The 19,267-nt window shown below is 41.5% G+C and overlaps 1 protein-coding gene across 3 annotated transcripts in view; it reads left to right on the plus strand.

Annotated features, from left to right (window-relative positions):
- The window catches only part of DTNA (dystrobrevin alpha), a 220,282-nt gene that overhangs the window by 46,707 nt on the left and 154,308 nt on the right, over positions 1-19,267 (plus strand). For all 3 annotated transcript variants that reach the window (XM_083866256.1, XM_083866254.1, XM_083866255.1), the window contains exon 2: positions 6,920-6,993. The gene's annotated coding sequence lies outside the window, so the exon portion shown is untranslated. The remainder of the gene's footprint in view (positions 1-6,919; positions 6,994-19,267) is intronic.

Here is a 19,267-nt window from a genome sequence, read left to right on the forward strand (position 1 = left end):
ACAGTCCTGAAAAATCATCCTCCCGGCTGGGGATGTTACGGGAAACTGAGTTTTACTGTCTCTTTCCTGTGTCTGAACCAATTATGTGGCCTCTTGCTATGAAAGTTGATTTGGGGATTATACTCTGAGTAATCAAGAGATAAGAAAGCATGAATCTTTCTTTATTAATTCATTTGCTGGCGTGGTGATAGCTATTTGCTGAACATAACCTTCCCTGGGGCAGTGGAGGGAACAAGTCAGCTTCTGTGCCTGTGATCTTTGTCGAGCCATGTAGGGAGAGGGTTTGGTGTATCCCATTCTGAGAGCAGTGATGGTGATACTTGTCTCGTTCTGTGAAGTGCTCCAGAATCAAGGGATGAAAAGTAGTACCTACATGCTGCATTCTGATTTTCTTTTATGCCTATGGTAAGGATAAGACTGGTCCGGTATGAAATACCTCTTTGTAAATTTGTAAGAAAATTTGCACTAAGTGGAACCTAAAAAAAAAAAGAGACAAAAATGAAGCAGAGACAGAAAAGTCTGTCAGCAAGTAGAATTTCAAAGCAACTTGATGACAACTTGTGGCTAGTTTTTTTAAACACTATGAAAATAAGCAAAGGCAAAGCACAGAGGAACATGCTTGGAGTGAAGTTGTCCTTGAGTACTCTTTACCAAGTAACAGCTGCAGATAGAATTAGTAATCTTGGGCTTTCCTGCTACATTTTAAAAATACCTCTTGTAATGGAAATATGCCACTTTGTAGTAATTACTACCTTTTCAGTGCATGTTCATTCTTAATGCAACATTGTCCTTGGAAGAAGATCAGAGAACACTTTGATTCTTTCCAGATTTATAAAACAATGATTATTTGGCTATCACAAGTTTCTGTCCCCCTGTTTCTTTCTAATTAAACACTCATTTATATTGAATTAAGTGACCTACTGTAATATTTGTGTGATATGGAAGTAAAATCCATTCCCTGCTTTTAGATCACTTTTTTCCCTAAAAATTGACTTGAGAATGATTACATCTAAAAAAAACCCCAAAAACGTTAAATTACAAAGGCAACACATTGATTTAATAAGTTTTTAACTTCTGACTTGATAATTCTGAAATCTTGTCCTTTTTTTGTCATGGAATCCTAACTTCTTGTATGACCAAAAGGTTTCTCACCTACTTGAAACATCGAAGTTAGTCTCGGAGATCTGGCCAATCCTTTATCTTGGTATTTGATGTATATTTTTAATTGCTTTTATGATAGTAAATACTTAACTTTTCTTCTAATATGCACCAACAATCTTTCTTCCAAACAGACTGAACAAATTTCCAAACAGATCTAACAAAATGCAAAGTGTTTTATGCTTCTATTTTTGTTCCTAAAATTTCAATCAGTTTCCATGTCTCATTAGGGAAAATAAATCACATCAGCTTAGTGCAACTATAGATTGTATTGTGCTGGTTGGTACAAGAATGCAGGGAGAGCCTAACAAAGCTGAAAGTCAAGATACATTCTCTACCAGGCTATTCTGTAAACAAGCTATGTTTTTTCCTTAAAAACTCCACTTCTGATAGTGCTATCTATCATGTTACTTCCCCTACAACTTATTCTTCATCCTGGCTTCTCATCTTTCTCTGCCACCTTCCAGGCCTCTTCAGCCAAAGCTCTGAGTTGTCTTCCCCCTGATTCCAGCTGTAGAGTTGGATGACCCATCAAACACAGTCACAGCAAGCAGGGCAGGCTGGCAGCACATTCCAAAGTGGTAATTCAGCAGCAGTCCTTTCTCCATCTCCTCTGCTTGCCTAGAGAGTCTCAGGGAGAAAATTTCTAGAGGAGACACATTTTCAAATGCAAGAGGTTGTTAGTGGCTTGCAAGGAGCCCCCTGAGCATGTCTCCCATAGACCCATGTCAGTTCAAAACAAAAGTCGTCAGCAAAGGTGCAGACCTTCAGCTGCCAGAGCAATCAGTTGCTCTTGTAAGCTCCAAAGCTCCCCGAGAGCCATCCTTGGGGAAGAAGTGTGACTTCTGTTAATAAACTCAGCGGCTGTTTGGTGATAGCTACAAGACAGTAACAATTGTATCTGCCTGCAGAATTTTTGTGTGTGAAGCAATGGAGGAATGAAGGCTTCTCAGCAAAAGAACAGTTAAAGATTTCTTTCAGCAGAGGTGAAACTATTTCTTTTCCATAACTTTAGCTTTGAAACTTGCTGAAAATAATGTAAGCACTACATTCAGCCTCACGCTAATATTTTATACATAAAGTTTCAGGTCAGCCATAAAATTTAGCAGAGCAGCTGAAAAAACATTTTATAGTAGAAAGTGGCAGTAAACAGAAGAAACATGCTAAAATTATAATGGCAAAAAGCAATTATGTGACCCTAGGTGATAGTAAATATGATTTCACAAATCATACAGTTAAATAAATAAAGGAGATGCTGCTTGATTGAAGAGAATCCAAACAAATATAAGTTCTTCATCTACATTAAATCTGATAATGTATTCCCAAACAGAATTAAAAGTCTTAGAGACTTTTGGAAAAATAGTATTTCCAGGCTTGTGTGGACTCTTTGCAGGACAGTACATTTTCATGGAAGGGGGAATAGGTGGTGGCTGAGTGTCATGCAGTTACTCACAACTTGGTGGTAACTTGGGCTGAATGGGCCTAATCTTTGCTGTTACACTTTTTAATACCCACTTTCATTGGAACGGTGTATTCTCTGTGAAAAAGGCATCAACTAAGAAGATAGAGTGATAATTTTTCAGGACACTCTCATTTTCTGGAAGCGGAAGTAAATTCCTTGTGCACAAAGCCCAAGCTTTGTAACTGTGCATGTAAAGTACTAAATAAGTCATCCATTGTGTTATGTCCAAGAGAAACCAAGTTTTGCCAGAAATCAACCCCAGCCTAGCCAGGTCTGTCCCTACCTATTTCACAGGTCATTGATCCTATCCTTTTTCTGTTGTGCACCACTGTAGGTGAGTGCTTGGGCTTGTACTAAGCTTGACTGCCTATTACTGACAGGCTCTGTACAGAGCAAGGACATAAAATTGGGTATTTAAGCCTTGGAAGAAATAGTCTGACCTGCTTTTCCACTCTGCTCCTGGTGAAAAGAGCAAATGAAAAGTGGAGAAGTTTATGTAAATACTGGCCCAGTCCTTGATGGATTTTCCAGTGCCTGTGTGGTGGTGAAACACTACAGACAGCTTGGTGCCTTTTGTGAAGCAGCTTTGCAAAGGGCAGTTTTGTCTTCTTGGTTGCACAGAGGCTGCAGTGGTGGTGTGTAGTTCCAGAAGGTTCACTGAGCTGTATCCTTGTAACTTTTGACACAAGTACTGCCTGGGGAACCAGCCAGTGGGACTGCAGCTCTTCAGGAAAAGATAGAGGTTACTGTGGATCTCCGGCTGAACGTGAATTGGCAATGTTGAGCTGTTGCACAATAGAAAGGGGAAAAAGGAAAGCACAATATTGGGCTGCATGTGAAACCACAGCCTGCAGGGAGCAATCCCCATTGGTGAGCTCTCAGCTGGAGTTCCGTGTTCATTTTGAAGAAAATGCCGACTGCTTTGTATGTGGAGAAACTGATCAGAGATCCACAGGACATACCCCAGGGGTGAAGCCCTGAAAGGGTTACGTTTTCTGTGCCTAAAGAAGAGCAGCCTGTGGAGGAGTGAATAGGAGAAAGGGAGGTTTTCAAGCACAGACAGCACAGTACAGGCTGTTGCAAAGACTGGCCCAGTAATCTCTTTTCTTTCCCATGGACAAAGAGAAATGGATCTAAAATGAAAAGAGGAGGAGGTAAACCCTTTGAAAGTTTTATCCACAAAATAGCCTGCCAGTGGATCTTGTGGAGTCTCCATCACTGGAAGTGTTAGGAATGACTTTAATAAGCATGAACAAAATGTATCTGACTCTGTCTCACGGTGGGAGGTGGATTACATATCTTTCCTACCATCCCTATGATTTGACGATACTGGTGATAATACTGCTCATGGAATTATTTTAATGACAGACATTCTTTCTAAATTCTGGTTGCAAAGATCTCTGCAGAGTGGAATGTGTTTCACTGAGGTGGAGGAGGCACTTAATCATCATATAATTTCCTCATTTTGAAATGTTCCTTAGATAAGGCATAAACAGCTGGCTTTGCATTTCATCTCGAATATCATTGTCCTGAAATACTTGGGGACATCACTTTGTCAGCTGGCACTTGACAGTCCATCCTGAATCTGAAATATGTAGTTGGATTCTTCGGATGAAATCTGAGTTTCCTTTGAAGTCATAGGGTTTCATAGGGTAAAAATTTCACACTGAGGACAGAGTGATGTCCACTTGTTTGTGCTCAGCTTTACTGTCCTAGGCAGGCCTGTTGTTTTCAGGACAAGGATACAAGGAGTGGGCTGTAAGAGCATGTAACCTTTGCTATGACAAACATTTGGTTGCAGAAAGGGGCCTTTGGAGTTCTTCAGTGGGTGAGTGAGAGCTTGCAACAGGCATTACATGAGGTGAATTAATTTTTTTTTCTTTTTTCCAGATAATATGAACAAAACTAATTTACACGATCTGTTCTGAAGTAACCAGTAGAAAAGCAACCTTCAAGTTTTGTTTAACATTTCTTTTGATAAAACTTTAGGCAGTCTGTATTCTCTTTAGTGTAATTTCTTCCTTTCTTCTCATTGAGGAGTGTTCTCCCCAGAAATGTGTTTTTATTGCCAGTGGTCTTTAGTTTGCATTTAGTTTGCACACAGCTATAGCTGAATGTTTCTCCAGCTACTGGATAATCCCTCCTGATGAAATGCACACAGAGAAGTCTCCAGGTTCTATGAATTGGAGTAATTCCATTGGAAATATTCTGGCTTTGTTTATGCCAGTGCTGATTTAGAGCAAATTAACTGGTCACAGATTGAGAGGAGATGATAGTCAGAATGTCATCCTAAAAAGGAGATCACATTGATGTAGAAGTGCAGTGTCAATCTCAGAACTGAGAGTTAATTTTTGTGCCTCATAATGCATTGCATTTCACATCCAGATTTCTTTGCAGGCTTTTCTTAACTGTGCCACGATATGCCATGTGTAGGAATTACATGTGTATACCTAAGGCTAAAATAAGCCCACAAGAAAGTACAAACCCCAGACTTCAGGACCACCAATACATCAGTTGTTAATAACCTGACAGTGTTATTATGCTAACACTGGAAACATTATTAAATTGGAATGATTTGAAACTGCCATTAGGGGAAAGAAGACGGAGGAAAACAGTTTCATCCTCACAACATCATGTTTTCCCTGACCTACTTAGACTAGGGAAGAAAATGTGTCCCTTCCCATTACAGCAGAATAGGTTTGTTCAGCAATTTTATAATGCAAAAGCACAAGAGAAGACTGGATTTCCTAACCTCTCCAGGAGGATTTGGAAAGGAGAGTAATGTTACTTCACACACTTACGACTAAGATGTGTAGTTCCTGTCCAAGCTATAATGTTATTAGTTTAATCAATTTGGCAGAAAGTGCTTAGAGAGAAAAAAAAAAAGGTGGGGGGGGGAAATACTTGTATTCAAAGGTGAGAGGGAAAGGGCAGTGCTTGGGCTGCAGCTGTACAGAGGGACCTTCTGTGGGCAATGACATCTCCTTTGTCTTTATCTTCCCTGTTTCAAAGCCTTTGGGACCGCTGGGCTGGAAGTGAAGGAGTCCTGAATGTGGGTGCAAGGTGCATCCCTGCACATCCAGCACCCCTGCCCAAGCCACCGAGTGGGAAGACACAGCTGCAGCTAAAGCATTTCCAGAGAAAAATCCTGTGTGCTCTTCCTCCTCCACATCTGTGCCATGAGCAGGGAGTGAGATGCAGGTGTCTGGGTAACTCCAGCTATGGGGCATGGCAGTGCTCATGGCGTAGGCAGCATGTGGGGTTTGGGGTGCAGCCCTCCTCCTCTAGACTTGGGTGTTACTGTGGTACTTAACTTACTTGTGGTTTGCTGTCCTGTGCCTGAGTGAATAAACCATCTTTATCTGAAAACAAACACCTGCGGGTAGTCCTTTCTAGGCTGCTCAGGTCACATTCCTCCACAAGGTGTTGTTGGTAATTTAGTATTGTCAGAGGCATTAGTCACTGCCATAGTAGCTTAATAATGCACGGTAGGAGCCAGCTGGTAATTAACAAATTAGAGATATCATCTACATTTTCCTCAAATATTTCAGATGTAGCAAAAATAATTAAAAGGAGAGTGCTTCGGGTGTTTAAAGCTGTTACGTGTATTTAAAACATCTCACTGTGTTAGGAAATTATTCATTGTTTTAAAGGTCAGCTAGGCCTCATCTTGCTGCTGTCCCAGGATTCTGTAATTCACACTGAAGAGCTGTGAAGCAGGGGAAGGGCTAGACTCTTGTCTTTTTCTTTAACATTTTAATTCTGCATCATTTAGCAAATTCATGCCAATACCTGACTTCTGTGCATGTTTTTAGGAGTGGCATGACTTTGTCTCAGCTGTTCTCTTTTTCATTTAACTTCCTTTCATATTAGAAGTGTCTTGAATTGGAAGGTTATGTTTATGTGTATGTGATGGAAAGATGAAATTGGCTTGTAATTGAAGCTAAGGAGAGAAAAAGTTAACACAAACTGTATGAAACTGCAGCTGTAGGACAGACACCACAGTATGAATGAAGGTGATGATGGGTTTCATTATGTAGTGTAACTAAAATATGCTGGTATGCACAAGCTTGCTTTAACTCACTTGGCATCTCCGTATTTTATCACCAGATGGTGACCAGCAGTTTCAAACTGAGATGCCCTCAATTACCTGTGTGTGATGATTGAGCACTAGTATACTTTGATACATCTCCCATCCATGCTGCTTCAGCCCAGTACTCCTTGATCCTCCTGCAGCCTGGCTCCAGGACTCAGCTCTGAGTATCACAAGCCTTTGACTCTGCTTTTTCTCCGGGGCAGGATCTGATCTGGGCACTCTGAGGCAGACGAAGCAGGGAACAGAGCAAGCGATCGGAGGAGCATCATTTCTACGGGTAGGGTGTGGTGTTATCTGTCTTTGTGGGGATTGCTTGGGTACTGGCAGTGGCTTGGAGAAATACGATTTATGTCTGAAAACATTCTTCTTGGGGATAAAAAATATGCTTTGGAAGATGTGGCTGGGATGCTCTTTGGTACACAGTGCAGAGTTTTTGTCAGACAGTTTGTGTTCAAGCTTTGAACTCACGGTACAGATATGAGCAACTGTACAATGTAATGAAAAGCAGAGAAGAATCTGCCCTGTAATATCTTTGCTCTTTGCTACATTTAGTCACTTCCACATTGATGGAAGAGCACTGGGGATTTCAAAGCATGTGTTCCTGAAGCTTACAAAAGAAAAGGAATTCCATATGCAATTTCTGTTAAGATTTTTAGCCTCTTAGAGTCGAGCTGAGGTGTTTTGAATGCTTCCTGATACCTTTTGGTACTAAAGCACAAAGGGTAGAGATAGAAAAAGGCTGCTAAGTTATTCACACAGCACTGTTAACAGTGTAGACTTGTTTTGTGCACCCTGAATTCTCTTCTGTTGTTCTGGGTGGCTTTTGCTTGGGGTCTTTCTGGTAGCTTTGTACTGACTCTTGCCTCAGCAGAAAAGTTTCCCTGTTTGTACTGTATAGCAGTAGAGCATGAAAGTGCAGGTGACACTGAGTCACAGAGCATGCAGACACGGGGAGAGAGAGAGTGATGCTGCTGGCTGCACTGGGGCTGGGTGAGAGCTGACAGCCAGCCGAGAGGGCAGGCAGAAACAGCAGCATGCCAGCCTTTCCCTGCCATCCACAGCGTGCTGAGAACCGGCCTCACACCTCCCTGCCTGGTGCCAGCAGCACAGCAGGCATTCTGCACATTTCCTGCTCCTTCCACTGTCCGCACCAAGGAGCCTGTTGAATGCACCCCTTCTCTGGTTTTGATGGTATTCCTGGATTTCCCTCAGTGCAGCACAAGGGCAGGCTGTAGGGGTGGTCCTATCTGGTTCTATCCCAGGCTGTGGGGTGCCAGCTTGGCACAGACACAGGCCTGGCTGGGCTCCTGGCATCCATAGCCCAGACAGGGCTGGGCAGTCTCACCTGCATGTCTCTCCAGTGACAGAACAGCATTTCCTAGTGCAGGAGCTGTTCCTGCAGTCAAGGCCTTTCAGTTCATCCAGGGATTACAAGGCACATCAAATTTTACTACAGTTTTTATCCCCCTGAAGCCCTTCATATACACAAACAATTTCACAGACTTCATAATGATTATGGCCTGTTAAACTGCTGTATAAATATTGCACTACATTTTTTGAATTATTTTCTACCCTTTGTGTTAATTCAGTTCATGACCTTCACACTTCAGGTTTTTAAATGCCACTGCATTCCATAGAAGACGAGATTGCTGTTGAGAGGAATGAAAATAACTACCATAGAAAGGGGAAAAAAGTTTTGTTTCTTCAATCTAATACAGTTCATATAATCATGGATGTCTTTAATACCTGTCACTCCTTTGTACTGATGCTTTCAAAATATTTGGACACAAGTCATGGAGCTTTCTGTTCACCTGGGAATGAAGAAAGACACTAAGTCTGAATGTCCTTAGTTGCTGCTTTTTTCCACATTACATTTTAGGTTAGTATTTCTGCAAAGAGGCTATCCAGAAATCCCAGAGCAATTTAAGCCTCTAAGATTTCTCCATTCTGTAGTTTATTTTGACAAAATAATAGCCAGATAGCTCTGTATTAATGCATTATTGTGATACTTGGATATTGCATTCAAAACAGTGCATTCAGTACAATTGCTCAAAACCAAACATTATATAGGTAAAATACATTATTTGCTGCATTATTTTTTATTCTGAACAAATTTATAACATCTAACTGTATCATTTTCTGGAAAAAAGGCCCTCACTTTTGACACATTTTGTTCTGTGCTATTTTTCTCCACTGTTTAAGTCAGAATTAGGCTGTCCATATTTTATTTTTATTTGATATTTGGGAAGCAGTCAGCTAACCTATGTGTTCTGTGTTCAGTCTGGATGAGTGACTGATTCCACAAAGACTGTTGCTCCCTGGCTCATCACTGTACTTGCAATTTACTTTCACTCTCAAAAATGCCGAAACCCTGCAGCCGAGTATTTTGGTTCCAAATGCAGGTGGCTAAGCTGAAAACTCTTTTTTTTTTCTATTTTTTGGGACTGATAAGTGAGATTTCAGGAGTCCCCATCTGGGATGTATTGGAAGTAGTGGAAGTTTTGGAGAAGCTGTGAGGAATTTTGGTTGAATTTGGGAAGGATCTGCTGTTAAGAGTTGTTCAATGCTCTACTTACTCCATGCTTACAGAAAATACTTACTTTTATTTCCAACAGCGAAAGAAAAATTTCATTCCCAGTCACTGCCTCAATGTCTTCCCTCACTAAAACAAAACAACACGTGACTAGATCTTGAAGTGTCATGTCTGACATATGTAGCAGTTGTTTTCTGCCTCTTGATAGTGCTGGGATACAAACTTGAGGCCGTCCCAGCTGCTGTGGCCACCCCTCTGCTCACTGAAACAAAGACTGTCTGGTTTAGTCATTTGCTTAGCCTTATTTGCTGAGGCTGCTTTTCCATGTGCATTTACTCTGCTTAGAGGATCCTAAACTCTGCATGTAAAGGTCTGTGTTGGCATCTTGCACTGAGAGTTCCCCTGCCCATGGGAACCCAGGCTTGTGTCTGTGTTTTTGAAGCCAATGGTTGTGGTGATACGTGCAGGCTTATCTGCTCAGCCTTTTCATCTGAATGGAGCCTTCCATGATGAATTGACAGGATGAAAAATTCAGTCCATCCTGTTTAGAATTACATGTGTTTGTTCAGTCCTTTGTTAAAGCTGGTGCTGTTATTCATGCACGACTTTTGCTTCCATGTAAGTTTTATTGTACTTTGATCTCCTGTAGCACCCAACAAACTCTTTAAAACCACTTACCCAGAAACCATTGTTTCACTGCAATTAAAAAAGAGCATGCAATGAATCACAAATATGAATATTACCCAACAAGATATTCCTAGAAACAGGAGAGCACTTACATGTAATGCAATACATTAATCATTATAAGGAGTCAGTTATTAAAATAATTTCTTTTTAATACTCTGGATGTGAGCAAGTGAAAAGCCTGTTCACTGAGAATGTTTGTGGGCTTTTGAAACTTTCTTAAGTTTCCATCCTCACATTCTTGTCACAGATTTGAAAAGCAAAAGCTCAAATATAGTAGTTTGGGTGATTCCAAGTTAAGGTAGCTTTAGACTATGTAAGCATGTGTATATACACATATGTATATATATGTGTACAGATAAATTCAACATTTGTCTTTAAGAGAACTTCACAGTGTGCTTGGCGCTTCTTTATTTCTGCAGAACTGCTCATGATCAAAGACTTTGTCTGCTGAGGTGCTTTCACTGTCAGGATCTGTGGTCATTTTAAGCAGACCTCTCAAATGAACAGAAGAAGTCTGATAAATCTGGGTGAGCTGTCATTTCTTCACAAGACTTTATCCTGGGCTTGGCTTTAGGCATACACACTTACAAGTAACAGGACAGGACAGGATAGGACAGGAGAAAGGCTGAAGTAATCTTGTTTTGAATGGTCTGTGTGAAGGTGTAGTGTCCCCACTCCCCATGCAGAGACAGGACACGTGTCAGCAGGCAGCAATGTGAGCTCCCCTCTGTCCCTTCCCCAGGCTGGTGGGATGTGCTCCAATGCCAGGCACGAGCTGCAGAGCTCACTTAGCACCACACTGTGCCCAGTGATGATGCACAGCATTTGAGCAACTGCTGAAGCTGAAACCAACTCAGAGCTGCCTTGTACCTGCACAGCTCAGGGAGGAAGCAGAGAAATTGTGGTTTGTCAATCATGGTCCATGGAGACATTCCTGGGATGGTGCACATTTGTGGTGAAACCAGTAGAGTGAGAGACCTTTCCAGCACAGGGTCTGGTCTGACTCCTGCTTTCGGAGCAGAAATACTATCATTAAGAATTCTGTCACCACTGGACAGAGATGCAGAGCACTCTTCCTTGGGCATCTCTGCCTCTGCTCCCCTGCTTTGGAGAGGAAACAGAGCAAGGGAAAGGACCAGCTGCAGACTGCAATTGTTTTGAAGCAGCTTTCCACTCCATTAGTAGAATGAAGGTACAGTCTGGGTCATTTAATTTCCCATGTTGATACAGGCAACAAATCAGATAGATGTGTTGGGGAATTATTCACCACGTCTGATAACTCAGCTTTTAAATAAAGAGCAGGACTTTCCAAACACTGCAGGAAGTGGCAAAAGCAGCAGGAGAGAGCAGATTAAACACTTCTAAATTGTCTTCTTTTTTAAGTGCAAAAGTTTGGGCAAAAGAAACTGCCATTTTTCTAGAAAGAAAACTCTGTGCAACAACTAAGTTGGTTCCAACCTAAATCTATTCTACTTGTCATGCTGGAAAATGCAGCAGTTGTGATTCCTGTAGCAGTAGTTAAAATGACAAGCTTATTTAAATGAGTTTGTCTAGTTAAACTTGGCTAAAACTATCACTTCAGTGGGATGATACCATGAGAGCTTTACAGTTTAAACCGAATTTCTTTTGGCTGTGATGCCATCCTCAGCCCATTGTGGTGAATACCATACGTGGCTCATGCTCTGTGCTTTCAGATCATTGTGTAGTGATTCTTCCATTTCTTCCATTTTCATCACCCCTCTGTAGGCGCAAGTGCAGTAGCTATGTGCCATTCACAACCCTCTGCTTGAGGAGTGATGAGAGAAAGGCATTCCCTCTTGTTTGCACCTGGCCAGCTGCATTCTTCAATAAACTGGATGGTGTGGTTGTGGGGCAGGGAGGGGAGATGGTCTTTGACGAAGACCAAAATGAAGGTGTTCCGAGATGGTTTTGTGGTTTAGCTTTCCTCATGGGGTCAAATCCTGAAAGAAATCAGACTGTCTGAGTGTTAGGAAAGGAGCCCCCCCTTCTTCTGACAGCTTCTGCCCTCTGCACTAATGGCTTTTTAAAAAGCACATCTGTTCATTCATAAATGCATTCATTCCTTTTTCACTCGTAAATAACTCTGTTTATGCTCTAAAAGTATTGGTGGTAGGAGACAGTGCATTACGTACATAAACTTTCCACGGCTTTAAATGCAATATTACCCTTTGTGTCTTTTTTCAGAGATGTTGAGCATCTCCAACTCTGAAGGCCATGGAAAGTCTACATGGCAGTCACACATTACTCTCTTTACCAGGTATCTATTTTGGATGCCAGACCTTACTACTCACAATTCAGCTGTTTATTAAAGGTGAATTCTTTATCTTCTGTCTCCTATTTATAAATTCTTGTGCTTGTAATTTATCCTTGTTTTATGCTGTCATATGCATGATCCAGAACAATAGTTCTTTTGACCTTATAAAAAATTGATGGGTAGAATGGCTCAAAAAAAAATCTGCACTGGAAATCTTATTAAAAGTAAAATTCAACTAGTTATTATGAAATTGACAGTCCGATTCATTCACCTGTCTAGGGCAGAATGGAAGGTCAACTAAAATTCGAACCCTTGGTAAGGAAGTGTCACTTCATATTAGTGTAACAGGCACTCCAAAGATAGGATCACACATTACTGAAGGTAAGAGGTGCAAAAACCCACTTACAGACATAAAAGCAACATCCTGTACAAGTATAGTTATTGAGTAGAACATTGGTATTATAATCTCTCAAATGACAGCTTTATCTGACTGTAATTCATCATGAAGTGGTTTCTAGTGTGTCAGGAGTTCTCTTGACCTGATGCAAGAACTTTACAGCTTAACTTTATGACCTCAGGAAATGAAACAAGTTATTGCAATCCTATATCTAGTCTTTCCCAGCCTGAAGATACTCAAATTCCTGAGAACTGTTACCAGTACATTCAGAAATTAGCTCCTGGGTGGGACCTTTTGTGTCCTACCTGTGTCACTGCAGAAACATATTGGGTCTTGCAGAAACAATTAGGAAAGGAGACTTCAAGACTCTCAAAGAGCCAAGTGCTCTTTGTAGTCACATGGATGGATCTGAGGTACAGTCCTGACCACACTGTCATCACGTGGCTCTGGAGACACTCGTTTACTGCCTCAGAAGAAGGAACTGTTTTGTTCCTCTTTCTCCAGAGGTTGGTTTGTGTGAAGCCTGCTCCAGTTTTCCTTACAGCATGCTGATAGGATTGCCTGTTGCTTGTCCAGGGATCCTATTTCTTGCAGCTAATCTGAACATGCATCTCAGGTTTCTTTTCAATCTGCTGAAATAGGACTGTGATAATTTTATCTTGACAGCCTGTACGGCTCCACTCATATTCAAGCGTCAGTCTGACTGGCTGTGGGTTTCAGGCACATGACCTTGGGAGAGGTACAGACTATTCATGTTGTGAAAGCCGCCTTTATCAGGGCCATGTGCGTGTGCATGTGTCTGGTCTAGCTTTGTAATGCCACGGCAGACACAAGATACTGTCCTTTGCTGTCTCTCACTGGCCAGACTGGCCACAAAGCAGTTTTACTGGGCTTGTCCAGGTTCAGCTGGCAGCTCTGCCTCCTCTCTGCTTCCCTCCTGGTTTTGTTTTACTGCCTGTTTTCAGTTCAGTGGAGAGTAGTTGATAGTGTAGTCCGTGATAAATAAAATATGTAAACTCCTGACTATGTAATAGATTGGTAGCACCACCAATTAGGAAGGTTGCCCAGCAGTTCCCATTATAGTACCTTATAGTTTTTCAGAGTATTTGTAGAACTTTTAATGTCTGAACTGAAATTTTTCTAGCCAGCTGTTTTCCTCAGCCTGAATATTTTTTGAATATTTCAGCAAAAGTGGTTCAGTGAGACTGAGAACAAGACTGGCATAAAAATAAGTTGGGTTTCTTCACATTTAAAGAAAACTTTGGGTTATTTGCTTTGGTATGCTTTAGTGTTCTTTTACACTGGAACAAGGATGTAAACTTCAGTAGAACACATGACCTTTGCATGGGTAGTACTTCTCTTATTTGTCCCTGTGGAAACCTGCCTCTTTGGCCTGTAGAGTAGCCCTTAAGGGAAAATAAATCCAGAGCAGCTTATCCATGTTAAAAGCTGGGTGCAGATGATCCTTGATGGAACAAGGATGTCTCTACGGGTGCTGGGGAGTTTCCAAGTGTACTCGTGGCACCCAAGTTGTTCCTTGGTCCTCGAGCAATTGTCAAGGTTTCTGCTGAATTTGTCTTCATGTGGATTTGGGTGCACAGGTGTGTACTGAGAAGACAAATGCTGTACCCGTAGTTCTTGCACACACTGAGGGCAAAGCTGCAGCTTTACAGGCAGGCTCAACTTTGACACCTTCAGTCTCTTAAACACTGAGGCTGCTAAAGCAAACACATATCATTCTTGTTCCTGAATTCTTCAGGAATAATTCTGCATGTAGTGTGGTATTCTCCTTGTTTTGTGGAGTAAAGGTGACAGAATCTCCAGTTTCTTTGTAGTAATTACACCTCCTAGCATTCAAAACAACCTTGATGGAGGATCCTGGGGCATACTGGGCTTTCCCATCTTTCTCACATGAAATGTACATGACATCTATGCTTCTGGTAGCATTCTGGTAGGACAGGCCAGGGCAGGAGAAGAGCTCTACTTGTTCTTGGACAGCACTGTCTCAGGGGAAAGAAAGTTGCTTACATTCTAAGTTCATTTCCATTTTAGTTTATGAGGCACCGCTTTTCAAAACTCCTGGGTTTTACCATGCTTCCAACCCTTAGCTGAACAGATGTCAGAAAAAGACAAACAGAAGGAAGATAAATATGTGACCATTTAAAAACTTTTGTTGTGGCACATTGGCCAGTTCTGAGTAGAAAATAATCCTGCTGTCATTAGTGTGTTTAATGTTAGGATTACACTTCCGTTCAGCTCTGTGTTTTTTGTTGTTGCTGTTCTCTTTTAGCAATTTCCCTTTTCTTCAGAAAGAGCCTTTTGATTCAATGTCTATTTTGTTCAGTGTGGTCAGATGAAATGTTATTTCCTACTTAGTAAATGCCCCATGCTTATTTTATTCACATGGGTAGATTTGCTTGAGATCAATGTGAATGTTGCATGGTGGGGTTAGCAAAGAGTTAATATTTTTTACCAAGCTGTATAATACTTCTGGATATATTTCTCTATTGATCCCCCAATCCTCTTAGGTCTGCCTAAATAAGTTCTTTATGATGGAAAATAACTTTGCAATTTATAAAGTTGTGAGATCACTTTCCCCTCAAAAGATCATCTTTATATAGTCTGTCTTGCTTTCAGACTCACTGCTCCTGCTCCAGTTTCCTCTCTGGTAGTAATGGTTTAAGGATAAATAATAGGCAAAGTTTGCAGGAAATCATGTTTTTTTACAAACTTGATTTGTACCTGATGAAAACACAAACAAAATTCTGGTAAGTGGGAGACGTAGCATCTTAAAGAGATAAATCAACAGGTCCTGCCCCCAGTTATCTGTAATAACAAGGCTTTGGGATTTTTTTTCTGATCTCCTTCATAAGATTTTCTGTGTTTGCTTGTCATGCATTTCACTTCACTGGACCCCATGTTTTTTGACTGCTCAATGAGAAATGTCCTGGCTAAGGCATAAAGAGCATGGAGAGGGTATATCTCAGTGACTCCACTCTACAAACACTTTCCAAAGTTATAAAATAATTCATCAAGTGGACAACTAAAAATACCATAGTTGAGTGGTTCATTAAAGAGCCTTTTATTAATGTGAGGCAGATTTTCCCACTACAGAGGAATACATGTTTGGAAACAAGTAAAAAGAAGACATCCTACATCCCAGCAATTTATTCCAGACAAAGGTTGTCTTCCTGATTTCTTCAGGGAAACTGTCAGTTTTACATACTCTAATTTGTGTCATGACCCACAGGCCATGATATAGCAATGGGTTTCAGAATTAAGGGTTTCAGAAAGCTGTGCTGAACTCAGTCATTATTTCAATTTAAATCCTACCTGAATAAATGGATTACCAGCTGCGTAGACAAAAATATTTCAATTAAGACAGGAGAGTAACTGGTAAATTCCATGCATAAACATATTTCCCATGTAATAATGCAAGAAAATTGTTAACTTCATGTTACAAAAAGGAAGGGTGCTGAACAGCATGAGCTGATGTGCAGATACGAGCAACTGTGAGTTTATATTGCTGTTGCAAGTGGTTTCATGTGTACAGAAATAACTGCTGTGCAGGCCAGGCTGGGTGCCAGAGTCGTCATCTCTGCTTGTATGGTGCTGAGGTTGCCAGCACTTACCCTAAAACTGACGTAGCTGTTGGCATAACGGAGACTGGGAATGTTCGCTTTGATGTCTGGAATACAATGCAGTGTACAGGCGACTCCTTTGCAAGGAGAGCAGCAGAGATACAAATCTTCATGTCTGTGACAAGAAGCAGCAGCTGGGTGTTCACTGAAGGCCAGAGAGAGGAGTGGGAGGGCAGGGCACAAGCGGGATTTTTCTCTTGGTGTCCTGCTGTTGCCCAGGTGCTCTGACCAGAGCCTCACCACAGTATTTTGTTGGGGCGAGTCCAGAGGAGGGCCACAAAGCTGGTAAGGGGACTGCAGCACCTCCCATGTGAAGACAAGGTGACAAATTTGGAACTGTTCAGGCTGGGGAAAAGTAGGTTGCTTGGAGGCCTCACAGCAGCCTTCCAGTACCTAAAGGACGCCTACAGGGAAGCTGGAGAGGGACTTTTCATCAGGAACTGTAGTGACAGGACAAGGACTAATAGGTACAAGTTGGAAGAGGGGAAATTTAGGTTAGATATATGGAAGAAATATATAGGTGGTGAAGCACTGGAACAGGTTGTCCAGAGGGGATGTGGATCCCATCACTGGAAGTGTTCAAGGCCAGGTTGGATGGGACTCTGAGCAACCTGGTGTAGTGGAAGGTGTTTTGGCAGGGGAGTTGGAACTGGACGGTCTTTAGTGTCCCTTCCAACTGAAACCATTCTATGATTCTATGATTTTGTTAGCAAACAGGTTTCTGTCTACAAAGGGGTTCAGAGAAAAAGGCTTAAAAGAAAGAAAAAAAAGCCTTAGGTCCAAAAAGATCTAAAATCTTGGCAGTGCAACTTACAAGTAAAACTCTGTGACAGTTACTCTCCAATCATATTAATCAAGTGGCCTTTAAGCAACAAAACCATTCAGATTATCAGCTGGGAAGTAGAGTTGGGATGTCATCTCAAGTATACTCACTCTACTGACAGTAAACATAACTTTGCAGATGAAACTTGGCCTCTGGCTGCATGATAAAGAAACTAAAACTCGTGCTCTCTGATAAAGTATATCGTTCTCAGGATATGCGATACCATGAGATGTGCTCCTCATACCAGGAATTTGCACCTTACGCAGCAGAACAGAAAAAAACAATATAGGCATTGCGTGAAGAAATGAGATACAGCTCATTCCTTAAAAGTTCCATGGTAATATGTCGCCAGTTAATAGGCAACATTACCTATATATACCAAAATATACTTGGAAAATACTGTGTTGTTTGAAGTTTTCGTTTCTAGCTAAAAGGTACTTTCAGTCCTACACTCAGGAGCAGAACCTAGTATTTTTAGAGCATCTTTGTTTTCAATGCTCTCCTAGGATATGTCCTACCTTATTACCACCTCTTCTCATTTGATAATGTCTGTTTGGAATTAAGGATATTTGAATGTAAAATGCTGATTCTTACAGAAGCTATTAAAACTGAAGTTTACCTTTTATGACGCAAAGCAACCTATAGTAGTTCTGTTTATGCGATGCTTTGGCTTCCCAAACAGTTTTGTTTGTATATATCCCAGAGCATGGCAATTTCTTGGACAGGGGTGATTTCTGTCTCTATTTCTTGCTCCAAGCATATGGTCAGTCCTAGAGAAGAAGGCCTGTTTGCCCTAATTGGGTCAGATTCTGGCTTCTGACAGCACCTTAGTGTTCCACTCATTAAAAAATAGCACAGAAACAATGAGTGTAAAGGATATAATCTCTGTAAAAATGGCTTTAGGTCTGAGCAGCCTGTTAGGATTCTCACTTATGGCTGTGGAGGGCATGTGTTAAAGACTGCAGGGAAAGCTGCAGTTCTTTCAGATAGATCAGCTGGTCTGATTACCATTATTATTAATACTTTGGAGGGAAAAAGCTGATATGGAAATGAGTTTTTTTAAGCAACATGCCATTTTTACATCATTTTGGGAAGAGCTCTGGCGTCCAGATTCATATATCTAGCTGAAGTAGTGCAGACCTCAACAAACTAAGTAACTCACTGACTGACACTATTGTAGTAAACACACCAGAGGTTTTCCTCTGGCACCAGGACAAACTAGGATGGCACAGCATGTGTTCATACCACTGAACTCAGTCCCTAGACTGGTGGCCACAAGCAAACAGCCTGCTGGAAATGTCTCTGTTCTCTGCAAACTCCCAAACTCTGCCCAGGAACTCTCTGGAGGAAGGAGGGCTGTTTAGGCCCAGAACCCTGCCAGGGACACTGTGGTGTTGTAGCAGTGCAGGCAACAGCTCCAGCCCTTAGGAGCATGTCCTTGCCCAGTGTCACTTACTAATATAGACATATTCTTATCAGGGAGATGGGACCAAGTAAAGAAGCAGCCGTGGTTTGGTTGCTGTCACTTTCCATTGTGTTGCAAGACGTGTTTATGAACCCTGTTGAATGCTGTAATAGGTTACTGAATAAATCTGGGCAGCCTGCCCCCCTAAGTTGGAACAAACTTGCCCTAGGAAAAGTCAGAGCCTAGCTTGACTGCTTTTCTTCTGCTGGGCAGGATCTTGCTGTCAGCAGGGCTTTTCAAGACACATTATACATTTGCTTTCAAAAGCCATGAAAATATTTGTGGGGAAATCTTGACATTGGATACAAAAAAGTTTGTCTCCTGGGTTCAGCACTGTACTTGGTGAGCTGCAGTAAATCACTGAAGCCCTAATTTCTGGCATTAATTTTTTTTTCCCAAATTCCTCTGTATCTGGCATTCTGTCTTCTCTGTTTACAAAGAAGTATTTTTATTGATACCTTTTATTGGTATCTCGGTGTACATAACATGGTGATATTACCGTGGATTGGGTAACAACGTGTTACTCCATTGTCCCGGAGTTGCCAGGTATTACCGATGAATGTGTGCAAATAGCTAAAGAATCCAGATGGGAAAAATTTGGGTTTGGAAGGAGTCTGAGCTTCCAGGGCTTGTCAGCATCGGTTCCAGTAGATCCAAATTGTGTCAGGATGTGCTTGCATGTGGGTATCAGAGAAATCACAGTCAGGAGGTGAACTGAAGGACCAGCACT

This window comes from Zosterops lateralis, assembly GCF_965231275.1.
Source record: "Zosterops lateralis genome assembly, chromosome: 1".
Classification (NCBI taxonomy): Eukaryota; Metazoa; Chordata; class Aves; order Passeriformes; family Zosteropidae; genus Zosterops; species Zosterops lateralis.